Source organism: Channa argus, chromosome 1, assembly GCF_033026475.1.
Source record: "Channa argus isolate prfri chromosome 1, Channa argus male v1.0, whole genome shotgun sequence".
Taxonomy (NCBI): domain Eukaryota; kingdom Metazoa; phylum Chordata; class Actinopteri; order Anabantiformes; family Channidae; genus Channa; species Channa argus.
This window is the reverse complement of record NC_090197.1, coordinates 6531914-6550371: the sequence shown is the minus strand read 5'-3', so window position 1 is coordinate 6550371 and position 18458 is coordinate 6531914. Positions and strand designations below refer to the sequence as shown.

At 38.7% G+C, this 18458-nt stretch overlaps 1 pseudogene; it reads right to left on the bottom strand.

The window, feature by feature from the left end:
* Positions 1 to 5576: 5576 nt before the first annotated feature.
* LOC137101083 (major histocompatibility complex class I-related gene protein-like) lies at positions 5577 to 16610 on the bottom strand (annotated as a pseudogene).
* Positions 16611 to 18458: the final 1848 nt, after the last annotated feature.

Sequence of the window (18458 nt, the reverse complement as noted above, 5' to 3'; positions counted from 1 at the left end):
TTGTTTTTATTGGTCATCAAGTCCATCAAATGTAGATGTTGGGTTTTACTAATGTTTAGTGTTTTAATGTTTTAATGATTTTACTCTGTGAAGACACAGTGATGTTGAAACATTAGTTTGCACCAATTAAACCAATTAACCAATTAATTTCTTCAGGCTCATCAACTTGAATATTTTATCTAATAATTCACATTCTCAGCCTGCTGTGTTGTCAGGAGCTTACACTTAGTCATACAGTTCTCAGAGCTCCATCCAGGATATAATGAAACTGACCTTAAAGGTTTAATTGTTGATCAAACACACAAACAAACACACACACACTAAAATAACATAAAATAACACAAACAACAATAGAAACAACATAAATTGAAACGGTGCTATGGTCAGTGAATACTTTGTACATGTATTTGGTAACAATGGGCCTTGTAAACAATGAGGCAACATGTGGAAACAAGACAACATAAAACTATAATGTAGAACTAAAATCTTTCATTTAATTTGTACACGTCTGAACGTCCTTGCAGCAAAGGCATCTATGGTATCATCAAATGATACCTGCCTAGAAACCTCAGAATTTATGCAAATTAAAGCCAGCAAGGAGCACAGGGAGATGCAGCATAAGGTGAAGGTAGAGGTGGCAAAGGCCAAACAAAGAGCGTATGAGGACTTGTATGTTAGGTTGGACACTAAAGAGGGAGAGGTGGATTTGTACAGGTTGGTGTGATTAAAGATAAGGATGGAAATGTAGAGAGGCCAGATTGAGGTGGTTTAGACATGTTCAGAGGAGAAACTGTGAATATATCGGTAGAAGGATGCTGAGGTTGGAGCTGCCAGGCAGGAGGTCTAGAGGAAGAACAAAGAGGAGATTTATGGATGTAGTGAGGGAGGACATGAAGTTAGTTGGTGTGAGAGAAGAGGATGCAGAGGACAGAGTTAGATGGAGGCACATGATTCACTCTGGAGACCCCTAAAAGGGTACAACCCAAAGGAAAAGAAGAAGATATATAATCATATAATTAATATTAAACCTCTTTACAGAGCAACATTAGAGAAGATAGAGAAGCACCAACATTAACCCAATTATCCTGTTTTTAAATATTTAAAACAAGCTACATGACAGAACAACAGGGAAATGAGATGTTAGAGGGTGAAATGTTTTGTCTTTTATCCTTAAAAAGACAAAGTTTGTCCAGTTTGGTGATGATGTTTTTCTCAACACCAGAGAGCTGTGTGAGGGAATAGAGTAAATTTAGTCATATGATTAGATAATTAGCAAACAATCAACCAAGATGAGTTATTGAAGAGGTCACAAAGAGGACAAGAGATCATAGGATGGGTCGTGTTTGGGGGAATGTTTGAGATCACAGCAGGCACTTTGTTGTTACAAGGCCCAAAGCAATGTAGTAGATAGTGAGTCCTGGGGTCACAAGATCTACAAGAAGGTGCAATGAAAAGGGTTTTATTGCTTCTCAACTGACATCTTCAGAGAACCTAGATAGGGACAAGAGTGATGACTGTCAACTGCATGCACCTGGTTTCTTCAGTCATGTTTTGTGAGGGTGGTTCCTTTCTTGGGTTTGAGTATAAATAGAAGGGGTTTGAGAGATACAAGTCAGAAACAACACTCAACATCCATGTGTTCTTCTCCATGCTGGCATGTATTAAACTGAGATGGTTCATCACGCGGATTTCTGTCTACAATTCTTCCAAGAGGAAAAAATTCTATTACAGCTGAAACACACAGTCGTATCTCCTCCAGTCTTCAGGTTTGACTGATGAAATGTTCAGATCAACTGTCATCTGGAAGGTTCCATCATGGTTGGGGAGGATCTCTCCATGGTCCACGTCCTCATGAAGCTCCTCTCCATCTTTGCTCCAGAACATTGTGGCTCTGTCAGGGTAGAAACCTGTAGCGTGGCAGCTGACTGGAGAGGATGGAGACTTCTGGAGGACAGACACTGAGGGACGATCTGGAGGAGAGAGAGAATTTTATATATTGTACAAAAACAACACAACAACACAAATATAGGTCATTTGCACAGTGGCCCCTGATAAATCCGGACTAACTTTAAGTTTTCCATAAAAACTGCAGAACATTAACAATCTCAGTATTTTTATAAAAACATGTTTAACATCAACCTTTAAGAATTACTGCAATACTCCATTTCCTCTTTGTACTGTTGGAAAATTGACAAATGCACTTTCTTCTGAAATGTAAAAGACTGAATGCACAGAGGGGAAGGAAGAGAGCAACAGTAAAATAAATTGGTAGGTGAGAGAGAAGGCAATAAAAACAGGGAGGAGAGAAAGTTAAAGAGAGAGGGGAGAAAGAAGTAAACCATAGAGGCTGAGAAAGAGAAAAGGGAACAAGGATTAAATTCAATAGAGACACATCAGGCTTAAAAGAGAAAAGGGAAGAAGAGAAGCAATTAAAGTTGTAATTTAGTGCGTTTATATGAACATAGTTCTGAAATTTCATCAGGTCATGTGATTCTACCTGTTCTCAACAAGAAGCTCCTCCCATAATTCAGACACATGCTCAGCCACTCAGGATAAATCTGAGTAACAAAGTGAACAGTATCTTCCGTTAGGACTTTGTCCTGTTTGACCACATCAGCCTCTGGTTTCAGAGGGATCCACTTTCAATTCTTCAGGTCTAATGACATGAAGTCTTCTCCATCATAACCATACTGTGCAGAAAAAGTCTTTCTGGTCTTTTCATCAGATTCAAATCTTTCTATCGACTGTAAAATGTGGAAACCTGAGAGAGAAAACACAGTTTACAATGATGTATAAGTGATGTCTCCAGTAGAAAGCTGAACTTAACAATATTGCATGTTTTATAAAGTCCTGCTCTTCTCACAGTATTACAGTTTGATTATGATTCTGTGACCTTTTCTTTATGAGTGGTTTTACGTTTCAGTTCAAAAGTTTTAATGCAAAAATAAAATTAACCTGGAAATGTCCAATGAAAAAGTAAATACACATTTTTATTTTATTGTACAAGACATAAGGACAGATATTCAAAGGATAGATAAGATTTTGAGCTCTGCTCTTAAAAATGGCTGTTTTTACACAACTTATCAAATTTAGTCTTAGTAACGTAAAGAGTGGTGATAAGTCTGAGTAGATAGAACTTTTTCACTTGTTTTACTTTGTATTTTACTGTTTAAAACTGTTAACTGTTACTGTGAGGAGTTGAGCCTGTTTCACCCGGTTTGTTTCCTGGAAGAGGAACAGAACAGACTTAGCTTTCATGCCTCCAGGACCTGTGTTGAGCTCTGCTGCTCCCTCCATTTATTTTTCAAGTCAGATGTAGAACATAGAAGATATTTAACCTCCTCTGTGTTGGAGTTGCTGCATAATTCTGTCAAGTACTGATTTGAAGAATTTAGGCAGAATCTCGAAACATCGCCAAGTGAACAGCTCCATTAGCTGAGGATTTTCTTAGAATAACGTTTTCCACACATCCTGCTTCATCTCTATAGTTTTGTTGCTGTTGCAGTAACTTGCCTGAACGTCATCAACCAGGGCAACAATAACCAAATCTGGGAGGTTTTGGATTCCAGAAGATGCAGTGATGAGAAACTTGAGGGAATGTTTCACTGTGAGACAACATAAAAATACATTCAGTATTCAGCCTTAATATACTGTACACATATTGTCCCAAATGGGACATTTACAGTGTGAACATGTTCAGTTGAAGCCTAAAGTCTTTTCAAACTGAGGTAAAACTGTGGACGCAGGGACAAAGTGCAGACTGAAGTAAAGAGTTTAGAGATTGAAATGTGAACTTACCTGGTGATGAAACGTGACAGAAGAGAAGCAACAGAAATAACGACTTCATCCTGATTTGATCAAGAATCACAGAGAAATAATCGGAGTGTTAGGACTATTTGGCTGAAGTTCTTTATAATGTGAGCAATTTCCATCAAATCAGTGCCACAAAAACCTTTTTAAGTTGATCTATCATACACCGCGTATTTATATCAGTTTTCCTTTCTTTTGAGTGTTACATTAGATGTTAAATGTTTCCTCGATGATCACTTGTGCAACTTCCTAAAAACTCAGGAAGTGATTTATAACGGGAACCAAAACTGTAAACAAATGAGTTAGTGAGGAGCAGACGCTCCGCCCACAAACTTCAGACAGGTGATTCACTAACGGACAATCAGGTAATGAAGTTCACACAAATGTCACTGATTTAAATCCGGTTTTTAACACAGTGCTGTTTACATTTAGAAAATTGAAGTCCACCGAATTCACTGTTAGCAGCTGCTGTTTCCATTACATCATTTACTTTACTGATTGTCATGGCAAAAAATGATCATATCTGGTTTTAGACACCTCAAGTGTAATTAGTAAAGAAGCTTCAACATCCAGGATGTTTTTTAGGGTTTTATTATCTTGCAAGAGAGAAGAACATCAACAGAGTTTCAGTTCTCCATCCTATGCAGTTCTAAACTTTATACATCACACATTAGTTTTAATATCTTTCTCTTACTGGGCAGAACATTCTCCACCCTCAGGCTACTGCTCCCAGCTCCTTTCTCCTTTTATGGAAACCTTTTCCCTTTTCAGCACTTTGATAAGCACCTGTGAGCATGGAGTGACTCTGGGTCACTACAGTGTGGGATGGTCTGCTGTTAGACAATAACTGACCTTGGAGCAGTTCTGCAAACACTTCGAGACAAAACATATATACGAGACAACATTTGAACAACATACAATCTTTTAAACATTCTTCAAAAGTACACTGAGTACAAGTTGCTATTATAACTAGGTAACATGCTAAGGATTAAATGTAATCATAATTCAATAATACTTGATTTTCCATCACAATTGAATGAGACTCCTTGTGCCACAGTACACTGGTCGAGTAAAACATGTGCTTTGAAAGACACAAACCACAACAGACTCTGTCCCAGAACGTGTCCACAGGTGATGTTTGGAATCGAAGGTAGGAATCAAACGTGACATCTCCCGCCTCCTCCAGGGAGGAAGTGCAGTGCCCATAAAAGATAATTTGATGGAAAATTAGAAACCAAATAGCTGCAGGATTTGAGTCTTTGTGCCATTAATAAAAATGTTGATTGGATGAATTACATATATTATATTCACCACACTTCTGATGTCTGTCACTGATATTTGTCAGTTAATTACCCTGATAACGAAGACAATTTAAAAACGGAACGATTCTCTGGAGATTTTGTTTCCAGGATTTTGTGGGAGCAGCAGGAGAGCACATAAAAAAACCTTTAGATCCCATTTGCATAAAATTATTAGTTTGTCTGTCATTTTTGTGTTATGAATATGAATTCTTGATTTTGCTTTTATTATAGCTATGTAATTCATTATCAGAAGCTTAATAGATATAATTCAGTGTGGTGCTTTAAACTGAAGTGTTTCCTGTCAACCCGTCAATTCTAATGTTAAAAGCAGTAATACCACCAAAAAATACTCCAATACAAGCAAAAGTTTGTCAGTCACCCTTCACTTCAGGGAAAGTACTGAATTAACAACAAAATAGTGTTTGTAAAATATCAAATATATAAATGTTCACTATGGAGAAAGGCCCTTTTTAGAAATAAATATTCTGTATCTTATATAATTATTAATGTTATTCTGTATAGAAAAGCACTTTTTGTAACATGGAAATATTCAAATATGCACAATTACCTCAGAATGTTAATAATCCAGAAACTGAGTTCAGTTTAATGTGACATCAGTTTTTAAATCAGTTGAGTAAAAATCAGCCACTGAACATTCACATAAACTTAAAGACATGAATTTACAGGAGATGCAACATTTGAGCAAACGGCAACACAATGAACAGGTTACACTTGATCAACTTCACTACACACTTGAGCTAAATGCTCAAATTCCAACAGACTATAAACACTGAACAAACATTAAGAGACAGATTCAACACAGAAATGAAACTGTAAAAAGGTGAAATGTTTTGTTACAACATGCCGATCAGCCATAATATTAAGACCGCTGACAGGTACAGTTAACGTTTTCTATCTCATTACAGCAGCACCTGGAAGTGGGTGGGATGTATCAGGCTGCAAATGACCTTTTTGTCCCTGGAGTTAATGTGTGAAGCACAAAACATGAAGAGAGGATTTAAGCGACGTTGACAACAACTCAAGTGACTGGATCTAAAACTGCAGCTCTTGTAGGATGTTCTCAGCCTGCAATGGTCAGGACCAAACAAATTTGTCTATAGAAACAAAACTGGTGAGCGGGCGACAGCGTCATGGCTCATTGATACACGCGGGGAGCGAAGGCTGAGCCTTGTAGTCCCGATTCAGTAGAACAGCTACTGCAGCTCAAGTTGCTGGTTCCAATAGAAAAGTGTCAGAATACACATTGTAGTCAGTTGTGTGTGGGGCTGCATAGTCGCAGACTATGGTGCCCATGTTGACCCGTGTCCATTGCAAAAACTGCCTACAATGGGCATGTGAGCATTAGAACTTGACCACAGAGCAATGGAAGGAGGTGGCCTGGTCTGATGAGTCACACACAGATCCTATGAATCATGCTTCCTTTTTCATCATGCAGAAGGTTGAGTGTGTTGCGTCACTTACCTAAGAAAGAGATAACACCAGGATGCACTATGGGGAAAAAGGCAACCAATGGAGGCAGCGTGATGCTTTGGGAAATGTTTTGCTGGGAAAACCTTGGGTCTTTTCATGTAGATGTTACTCTGACAAATACAGTACCTAAATATTGTTGAGGTCCAAGTCCACCCCCTCTTGGAAATGGTCTTCCTGAATGCAGTGGCCTGTTTTAGCAGGATAAATCACCCTGACACATTGTTTGAGGAACAGCACTTTCAGGTGTTGACTCAGCCTCTAAATTCTCCAGATCTCAGTCCAATCGAGCATCTGTGTATGTGAATGTGCTGGAAAACAAGTGTGATCCATGGAGGCCCAGCTCACAGGACTTCAAGCATCAGCTACTGACGGCTTGATGCCTGTAAAACGGAGACCTACTCAATATTTGGCAGGTGGTTGTAACGTTGTGGCTACTGAGCGTGTTTGTTCTTTTTCAGCTAAAATTTCAGTCCACACAAGTGAACAAATAAAAACTAAAACTCATTATAATTATAGTTGGCCAACACTCTATACAAAATGACAGTTCCAGGTGCTTTACAAAGAAAAAAATCTAATTCATCAGTGTAATAAAAACATTTGAAAGCAAAATGACATCAGCTGAGGTTAAAGATAAAGTCTGGATGGAAGAGAACCATCAAGTTTTCCATCAATCCATCCATTTTATGAAACAAGAGATAACAACTAGAAGTTGGTGCAGAAGCTTCAGTAATGTGTTTCAAAGGTCCATGAAATGACAAAGACACTGATGTGTCTGACTTGATCTCCCATGACTGGACTTATGACTAATCACCACCAAAGGCAGCGCATTAAACCAACTGGTGCCCGAGATTGTGCATTAGATATTTGGAGGATAAGGACATGACTCTGTGTTTAGACTCAGTAGATTCTTAGAATTACTGCACAAACAGCAGAACAGAACAGAACATTCAGACCCTGTCTCTATAGCTGCACATAATTTGTGTTTAGGTTGTTAGTTTTTAAGAACATAGAGCAAATCACATGAATAAGATGGTGAGGTAGGAAACCACAGAGAGCTGTGTTACAGATATGATGAATTTGACTAGTATACTACTATCAAAACTGAACTATGACAATAGTCATAAATCATATTGATCCTGTTGGAGAAAAGCTTGTTTTTTTTAAATAGCAGCATTTAGTTCTACAGTGTGTCAGAGCCTGTTAAAGTGCAGCAGCAGCTGTGAGACTGACACTCTAAACAAATTTGTCCAGCTTTGACCTGGAATCCATGACACAAGTGGGATGTGGAGGAACAGTAGAAGTGTAGCCTAGAAGTTCAGGTCTTGGACCCAAACTGCAGCCTCATTGTTAAATAGGAGTCAGATTTCCTCTGTGCTGAAGTCAGCAGCTGGTGATGGACATGCATGGACTGTGCTTTGTGCACGTTAGTGTGGGTTTTTTTCATACTTGGTGACTCTGTAGACTGTTTTGTAGGAACCACATTGAGCAATTGCCTAATCAGGAAATGACTGGCTATGACTATTTTGAGACACACAGCACAATGTGTGGTTTCCCTACTAACCGTGCTACTGTTAAAGCTGAGGGCAAATATATAATATTTTCATACTTGTTTTGGAGCAGTATATGAACTTAGCAGTGTGTTCTCAAACATTTTGAGAACTAAAGTTTTAGAGGGAAAACAAGCAAAGAAACTGGTGTGTATTTGTCATTTTACATCTAACTTCAGTCTTACCCCAGTTGGTCCTGATCACTGCTTTGTCCAGTTTAGTGATGATGATGTCCTCAACACCTTAGAGCCTGAAACACACAGTCGTCTCTCCTGTCTCATCTGGAAGGTTCCATCAAGGTTGGGGAGGATCTCTCCATGGTCCACGTCCTCATGAAGCTTCTCTCCATCTTTCCTCCAGAACATTGTGGCTCTGTCAGGGTAGAAACCTGTAGCGTGGCAGCTGACTGGAGAGGACGGAGACTTCTGGAGGACAGACACTGAGGGAGGAACTACGGGGGTATAAGAGGCACAGATTGATTGACTGTCAGTTTTCAGTGAGACTCACTTCAATGTTTCATAAACCACGTATATGTTACTGCACACTGAGTAACCTTATGATTTTAAAACTACATCTGGTCATGTGATTCTGCTCCCATAATGCAAACACTGCTTCGACCATCAAGGACAAATTGCTGAAGAGTTTATTATAGTAGTGATGTTTTGTTCGTAGGTGGCAGCCTGGTCTGTGTAATTCCATCTTAGATTCTTCAGGTCTAATGAAATGAAGTCCTCTCTATCATAACCAAACTGTTTATATCCACCATCATCTCCAGACTCATCATCCCATTCACAGGCAAAACACTCCTGGAAAATGTGAAAAGAAATGTGACGGAAATTGCAGAAAACCAGAGTTAAATTGAAGTTAGTTATCAGTTGATTTCAGATATTTATCACAGAGACCAGGAAGTGGAAAGACTGGGGCTGACAGAGAGCTGACGTGTGAAAAAACATGTGCCTGCATGTACATAGTCAGAAGGAAGAAGAGATTAGACATTAGTGAATAGAGGATAAATATACACACTATCCTCCTCTTAGAGCAGCCCCACCAGAATAGAAGCAATTAACACAGAAGAGAAAAATCCAAAATGTATATCCAAGATCCTCATACATCCAAAATCTAATCCACAGGGAGAAAACAGGACTAGTACAAGCTGAGGCAGAAGATCTGGAACTAAGGTCAGGAACTAAAGAAAACAGACAAAGCCAACGTGACAGAGTGAGGGAAATCTGACAGCCAAAGATAATTTACAACAGATGTTTCAAATGAGGAAGTGGGCCATGAAAGGCAGCTATCAACATCAGGCCAAACCAGAAACAGGAGCAGAAATTATACTGTAAGAGACAATACAACACTTTAGAGGTGCTGAGAAAAACTCCCATTTCAGATGTTTACAGTGCAACTGTTACCAGTCATACTTTCACATGTCCAAACTGAAAAAAGCATTTCACATATCTATAATGTAACTTTGAATTGTTACCAGTCTAAATGTCCACATTTCATATGACTAGTCAAAATGCAATTTCAGGTGTCAATAGTTAGATTTAACATAAAAAGGCCAGAGTCCATATCTGTTTTGAGATCAGAAATGGGAAAATGGAAAAACAAGTTAATTCTTCAATTTCAAATACAAGAATGAAAAAAGAGAAATTGCCTTTTTTACTTTCCCCCATATGTATATTAGACAAATTTACATTTTTCTGTTCCTATTTTAAAAATAAAAGACCGAAAAAGGGGAAGGAAAGTTTGAATTTAACTAAGTCATCAAATGGATGTGGGAGTGTGGCAGTGAAAGCTTTTATGCAGTAAAAGCTCTGTGTCTTGGGATGACGGCCATAGATGTATGAAAGAGAAAATAATATTAATTCCCAGGAGATGCCATCACACCTGGACATCTGTGTTACTTCTATAAGCTATATAATTCTCTGTCACTGTGCATGGGTTCAAATCCAACACCACCACTGTGGAGATGAAGTGTCCTTCAACACAGAAACACAGCAACATCCATGGACGTCCATTCTTACAGTGAGTAAGAACAATCAGCTGTAGCATGAGAAACACAATGCAGGGACCCTGTGATCAGTCTGCAGCCGCACAGCCCCAAACTCAGCAAGCTGTGTTACACTGTGTGTTCTGACACCTGTTGATTATGCTCAGTACACAGTACAGTCTTTCAGCAGATGTTCTACAGAAGCTCTTGTGGAAGATTCGACCAAACAGACCAACCTTTACTCCACACAGTGCTGGATCTTGGCATAGGCCATAGAAGGCGGTTGCCCAGGGCGCCACCTGCTGGAGAGGGTGCTGCTGCAAAAAACTAACTTTTTTTAACAATAAATACAATCTAATAAATAATTGTAATCATTTGCAGCCCTGACTGGCCCCCTTTCCTCGTGGAGTGTCTTCAAAATAAAAAAATTAACAGGAACAACCTCCCCTTCTGCTGTTTCTCATGTTTTGATTGATGGGGATGGGAAGAGTTATCGGTGCACATCTCAGGTAGTGGTTCCTATTGATGGACATCAACAACAACTCATATTAAATGGGGTGCGGGCAGCAATGTCCGGGACAGGAAGAGACTGAACAAGCTGGTAAAGAAGGCCAGCTCTGTCCTGGGCTGCCCGCTGGAATCTGTGGAGGGGGTGGGTGAGAGGGATGTTAGCCAAGCTCAGCAATTTGTGCTCCAGTGGGCATCAAACTGCCAACCCCAGGTGGACGACTTCTCTATCTCCTGAGCCAGTCGCCCCAAATCATTAAGACAAATTTCTTTGTTTACTGGATGATGTATAGAGTTTCTCTAAATGTACTAATCTGCTGTATCTATCTGTCAATACATTCATGCAACTAAAGAAATTAACATATAGTTACTAAAAAACACACAAACCTCCAGTTTGGTTAAAGTGCTGTTGTATGTTTTCCAGCTTTGCTTTAAAATACAGATGGACATTGGTGCAGGCTGCAGTGTGTCACTCCAAGTGCTCAGGATCAGCTTCCAGAAGGTTTTTCACCCAGTCCTGTTTTGATACCGCTGTCTTATTAATGCTATCACAGTATCCCACCTGAACTCCATCAACCACCGTAACAGCCACAAACTCTGGGAAGGTTTGGAGTCCAGAGGACGTGGTGAGGAAATATGTCAGGGAATGTTTAGCTGTAGGGCAAAAGGAAAGAGAAAAAGCTTTTTCACAGTGCACATACTGATGTTTACAGTCTGAAGTTAGGGACCATCGCTGAAGTCTCTTGATGTACTGTGCTGTGTTACATGAACCAGCAGGTGTCAGACTTTAGTATCAGACGAGCAGAAACAAGAAGTTTAGTGGAAGCAGCAGAAACATGTAACAGAGACTTAATGAACTACACATATACACAATTTAAGGTTTAATAATTTGGTATAGAAATAAATTCAGTAAATTTAGATGACATTGTCTAAGAAAATCTAAAAAATTGTTGTTTTGACTCCTCTAATCTCCACTGGGAGCCTGTCAAGACAAACCAATAAATGGACAAGTTAAATACTTTGTTAAATACTTCTTTTAAAAAATGCAATAACAAATAGTAATTTAAAAGAACATTACAGTTGGATTAATTTACCTATTGACAGGTAATTTAAACAACATGTTGCAAATATGTTAATACTGAAACTATCAGCAGCATGTTCCCAGACAATGATCCTTTTTCAACCCAAATACTGTCTATCATTTATCAATTGTTGCAGTACAATATCTAATTTGTCTGACTACAGTTATTAAACATTATTATGGCTGTATTTAGACTCTCACAGGACTTTGCTAAGATTACAGAAAGATTGTGGTCTGGAGGAAAAAACATCACTTCACACACGTGTTGATTTGATTTTAAATCTAACCACAATCTTCCTCTAACCTTAACCAAAGTGCTTTTGTTGCCTAAACCCAGCCACATATCGTACTCTGCAGTCTGTGGTGTTACAGTCCTGCTCTTCTGCAGGCGCCTTCTTCCCCAAACAATTAATTCATTTTCAAATGATGTTGCATAAGTTATTTTCACCACAGACATGTGAATATGTATCTGGTTTAGTTGGATAGAGGAGACAGAGTTGTAACATTCAGTGTGGTGGTGATTTCTGTGTTTCTGGCAGCGTTGGAAACAAACTTACAACTAAACATGTTAAGTACATGAAGCTGTCGTGTATTTAAGTGCAATTTTGATGTAAATCTGATTTACTCAAATATTGTAGTTTTCATTCCACTTTATAATAAATTCAAAATGTATTTTTTTATGTTATGTTCAAATTTAGATTTTACATTAATACATAATAACAATAAATTGTTAGATGTTTAACCAATCATTTCCAAACTTGTTGAATTGTGGTCAACACTGAGTCCACAGCAAGCTGAGATTCAAGCTATTGACCTTCTAGTTGTGAGGCAGCAGCACTAACCGCTCCTCCACCGTGCTGCCCTTACTTCAAGTGCATTTTGCTGATAATACTTCAGTACCGTGGTAGGATTTTACTTAATTGTACATTGTTGCTTTTCTGGTCTAACAGACACTAATCAAACAACTTTCAGAGTGTGGAAGCTTCTTTAAACCTTCGATTGGTTTAACAGGCATCAAATGTGTGCATGGAAAATCATGGTGAAACTCCAGTGTCTCTGCTTCCTCTATTTATTTTGGATCATTGAGTGAGAACATTCTTCTTAATGCAGAATGTGAAATAATAATAATAATAAATAGATAAATACTTTTATTATAGTATTTTTTTTTTGCTGGGATTATAAAGACAAGCAATCAAGTCTTAATAAATACTTCTGCTGAGGATGTCAACTGGGCTCTTTTAGCAGTAAAGTTACTGAAATTCAGCCACACAAAAAAATCATTCACCAGTCTCTCACCAATATTCTTCTTCTTCTTCCTCCAGATGACGAGTGCAGTGATGCAGACTGACAGCAGCATCAGTCCTACAACAACTCCAACGACCTCAAAGACAGGAGGACCTGGAACCAGAACACAACATTTAGACTTTGTCTCTACACTTGGGTGGAAATTAAAATGCTCAGTTTATAGAATCCACTTTAGATTTGAAGTATATGGAGCAGATTATATGAATAAGACCAAGTAGTTAGTCAAATGTAGTTTTGGTTTTCACTCATATTTATTATATTTCTGTAGCACAGACAGGGCCTGTATTTGTCCAGCATCTCAGAATCACTTACTTCATGGCTCTGAAAGTTAAATTAAAACCATAAACACTTCTACCACTGAGTAAAACTTACAGTATTTATGAAGCGTCCTACTCTTACTTTTAGTGAAGGTGAAGGACGACCAGGAAACAATGTGACCTCACAAGTTGTAGGGACGTGTTGGAGTCTTTTTGTAACAATTGAAGTTCAATGTTTTAGAGAATTGAAAACTGAAATTCTCAAATCACAGTTGAAGTTTGTCTTTAAAATCATAATACAAATAATACACAAAGTTTTCATAAAGTGCCTTTGAACCTAACAATTCTAACCTTTACTGGTCTACACTCATCCTGTTAATTCAAAATGTAAAGTTGCAATGATCTTTCCATTAACTGAGAGAGTCTCTCCTGGTAATTTCTCACCAGTTCAGACACCTCTGAAGCTCTGCTACATTTTGGTGCAGACAGGAGTGATTTCCTACTCTGAGATGCTCGATAAATAGAGGTCCTGGTCCAACTTTAGAGGTCAATCAAAACTAACAAAGAAACACATATTTTCAAAACGTCTGACTTTCGTCTTACCACAGTTGGTCCTGATCACAGCTTTGTCCAGTTTGGTGGTGATGTTTTTCTTTACACCAGAAAACTGAAACACACAATCGTATCTCCTCCAGTCTTCAGGTTTGATTGATGAAATATTCAGATCAACTCTCATCTGGAAGGTTCCATCATGGTTGGGGAGGATCTCTCCATGGTCCACGTCCTCATGAAGCTCCTGTCCATCTTTCCTCCAGAACATTTTGGCTCTGTCAGGGTAGAAACCTGTAGCGTGGCAGCTGACTGGAGAGGACGGAGACTTCCAGAGGAGAGGGAACTGAGGGAAGTTCTGGAGGAGAGAAGGAGAAAGTTAAAGAAAAAGAAGGGAGAAAAGATGTAAACCATGGAGGATACAAAAGATAAAAACATTTAATGATAAATAATTAAAAGATTTCATGAGTCCTTGTGATTCTACCTGTTCTCAACAAGAAGTTCTTCCCATAATTCACAGATTTCCTCAGCCACTCAGAATAATTCTGAGTGAGGACATTCATATACATGTCTATTCTGGCTTTGTCAGCCTCCCATTCCTGTTGGATGACGTCAGCCTCTGGTTTCAGAAGGATCCACGTTCGCTTCTTCAGGTCAAATGACATGAAGTCTCCTTCATCATAACCATACTGTGAAAAAAACTGTCTCTCCAGTCTGTTCATCCAATTCACAGCCTTCCATCAACTGTAAGATGTGGAAACCTGAGAACAACAGAGAACAACATATTTTTTTTCAGTTGATTTTCTGGGGATGAGTTGTACAGTTAATGGTCACTGTGAGAAATGTTCTCTTCTGTTGCTCTTTGAAGCACAGTGATGAGTTTCTGATGTGTCTCCAGGCCTCCTGATTAATTTGTCTAGTCACTTGGTGAAGGTTACCTTCATAAGCATGAACCTGCTGAACACTCTGCATCAATCATTAGCAGCCTGAGTCCATCACTGCCATCAACAACCATAATATCACCCAGACTTTTATTGGAATTATCTTCCAGAAGTCGACACATATACATCATTCTTTGACAAGAATATATCTAGTACTAAGAGGTGGGGAACAACATGGACAGGAATGAACCTAACATGCATGTTGTTGGACTGTGGGAGGAAACCAGAGTACATGGAGGAAACCCACACAAACACAGGGAGGACATGCAAACTCCACACAGAAAGGCTGCAGCCGGCAGGTGGATTCAAACGGGGACCTTTTAGCTGTGGACACTCCCCCACTGTGCTGCCCAGACTGGGTCACATAAGATTATTAATAAAGTGAAGATGTAAAAGTCTGTGGAATGCACAGAGATTTGTGGTAGAAAAACAATTTTTTTCCTGATTGGTAAGTGAGCAGATGTGCACAGGATTACTGACAAATAATCAGTGTAATAGCTGTCTGACAAATGAGCTGCAGCAAAATGTATATTATACTATTTCATCCTGAAATGTGATGCAGAAAAAGAATAAACTAATTCATAAACATTCAAGTAAAGCAGTATTTTTTCCTCATACTTAATGATCAGTGTGTTTTCAAGATGAGGTCATGAAGCAGAAATCAGTTCACTTTCATTCTTGTGCTGTGGATCAGTGTGTTGTGGTCTTGATATGTCATTTCTGTGAGGAGCAGCCATGTCATGTAATTCAAGCTCAGAGGCCCTGTCACCTTTAATCTGCCCCCAGTGAAAACTCCCTCCCATTACTTTCCAAGTGATGTAGAACATAGAACATACTGCACCTTCAGTTTGGTTGAAGTGCTGCATAATTCTGTCAAGTGTAGATTTAAAGAGTTTAGGCAGTGTGTCGAAACACTGTTGAGTGAACAGCTCCATTAGCTCAGGTTTGTCTTTGAACAGTTTTTTCCAAACTTCCTGGTGTATTTCTATGGTTTTGTTGCTGTTGCAGTAACCTGCCTGAACGTCATCAACCAGGGCAACAATCACCAACTCTGGGAGGTTTTGGATTCCAGAAGATCCAGTGTAGAGAAACTTGAGGGAATGTTTCAGTGTGAGACAAAATAAAAATACATTCAGTGTAACGTCCTTACAATCTTTTTCTCCTGCAAATGTTCCTAGTTCAAACCTTTGTGATTTGTTTTGTGGCTTTTATTTTTATAACTTCCTGTAAGACGGATGTGTTTTATTTTGAAAGGACAGCTAACACATAATAAAGAATGAAACTTAACAACGGTAGAAGACGGTAAAAGGTAACAGACGGAAAAATAAAAGGAGACGGTTACGGATAGTATGTTTTTGTGTTTAGCTGCAGTTGAAAGTGGTAACAAGGTTGGTTTTATGATTTATATAAATTTGTAAGATGGTAATTTGTCTTTATGTTAGTTTAACGTAAATCTGCTATAGGACGTATTAACGGTCTGATGTGGTTTTAATCTATTGTTTTGTCTGTGTTTGCTTTGTGTAGCTCTTACGTTGGTTTGAGGAAAAAGATAAGAACAATAAACTATTATCAGACCATCAGTAAGACTTCAAATTTCTGACTGGACGCTACATTCAGTATTCAGCCTTAATATACTGTACACATATTGTCCCAAATGGGACATTTACAGTGTGAACATGTTCAGTTGAAGCCTAAAGTCTTTTCAAACTGAGGTAAAACTGTGGACGCAGGGACAAAGTGCAGACTGAAGTAAAGAGTTTAGAGATTGAAATGTGAACTTACCTGGTGATGAAACGTGACAGAAGAGAAGCAACAGAAATAACGACTTCATCCTGATTTGATCAAGAATCACGGAGAAATAATCGAGTTGCTTCGGTCTCTGTGAAAGATGGGAGTGGTTGGATATTTGGCACAAATCCCACAACGTCGCCAGATTTCAATGCTGCGATAATAAGAAAACAATGAAATAGTAAAGTAGAGACAAGAACCTAATACAAATGTCCTTAAAAAGCCATTTGTTTCATTGATGATACACCGCGTATTTAAATGAGTTTTTCTTTCTTTTGAGTTACATTACATGTTAAACGTCTCCGCCTCTGTACAGATGTAAATCTTTCCAAAGAATCAGGAAGTGACTTATAACGGAATCCACTTTACAACACGATACACAAATGTGTTTCTGAGGAACAAACATTAAAGAACAATTACGAAATTAAGTTCCCACGTACAATGAGGCAAAAAAGTATTTAGTCAGCCACCGATTGTGCAAGTTCTCCAGCTTAAAATGACAGAGGTCTGTAATTTTGATCATATTACACTTCAACTGTGAGAGACAGAATGTGGAGAAAAAAACAGGACATCAACTTATTGTTTTTTTAAAGAATTTATTTATAAATTCCTGCGTAAAATAAGTATTTGGTCAATAACAAAAGTTCAACTCAATATAACCTGTTTAACAGATGATGTTGTTCTGACAAGTTTTAATTGAGGAGTTTCATTAACAGATCTACATTCATCTCCACATCTGAGGATCTCTGTCACCTTGATGTACTGTACTGTGTTACATGAACCAGGTGTCAGACTTTAGTAACGGACGAGCAGAAACAAGAAGTTTTGTGGAAGCAGCAAAAAACATGTAACAGAGACTTAAATTAACCAGTTTACACAGATCCATCAAATATATCAAGAGTTGGCAAAGTGATGAAGACATAAACGCAAACAAAATAAAGCTAAAAACTGGTCCAAATAAAAACTGAAAGTCAACAGAAAGGGAAAAACTAAGCCAGGCTCATTACTATTGGGCAACTAGCTGTGAAGGTGTGTAGGAGCCAAAAAGCTCAGAACACAGAGATGGATAAACATCTGTCGTCCATGGACCACAGGGACAGTAGCTCGAGCCCTGGTCTCAGCTACATGTGGACAAAGCTGAAACTCTCATTGTAGAAATGCAGAGAACTGTGAGGGGAGCTGGGTTTAGAGACGGGGGCACAGGTGAGAACAATCAGGGCTAATGATGAGAAGTTACCAGAGTGAAACAGGAAGTGAGATGGAGGGAAGTACAAAATAAAAGCCAAGAAACAGGAAACAGAGCAGGAACACATGACAGTAGCAGCAGGTCTACATCTGAACTCCTGCAAACAATCACTGACAAGGAGCTTTTACTCCTGGTATTATAGACCAGAAGCCCCTCCTACAAAGACAAACCACCACTAATTAATAACCAATTAAGACAATTGATTACTTTTCATATGTAGAAACAATATAAACTCCTTCACTATATTATTCTAGTTTGTCTCCCAATGGATGTTATTCAGGGTAGAAATGATTTCCCCTCTAGTTCAGCCCAGTATGGTTTGGACTCATTTCCCTCTGCTATAAAGAGCTTTCAAAGCTCCTGTTTGATGTTTGACAGTCTGGACCTGTTGCCTGTTGGTGGATGGAGTGAAGCACACATAAACATGTGGTAAGTGTCACATTGGTAACAGTTTTTAGAAAATGTGTCTATGGTGTTATCTGGTGCACTGCATTTGTCCACACAACTAGACAACAACAACAACTCTATTCTGCCAGCTTGATGGAACAAACTAATAGAATTGGAGGTATGTCACAATATAAAACTTAGAAATCTGCTCTCTGCAGGACATGGACTATAGCCCCATGACAAGGTCCTTTAAACTGA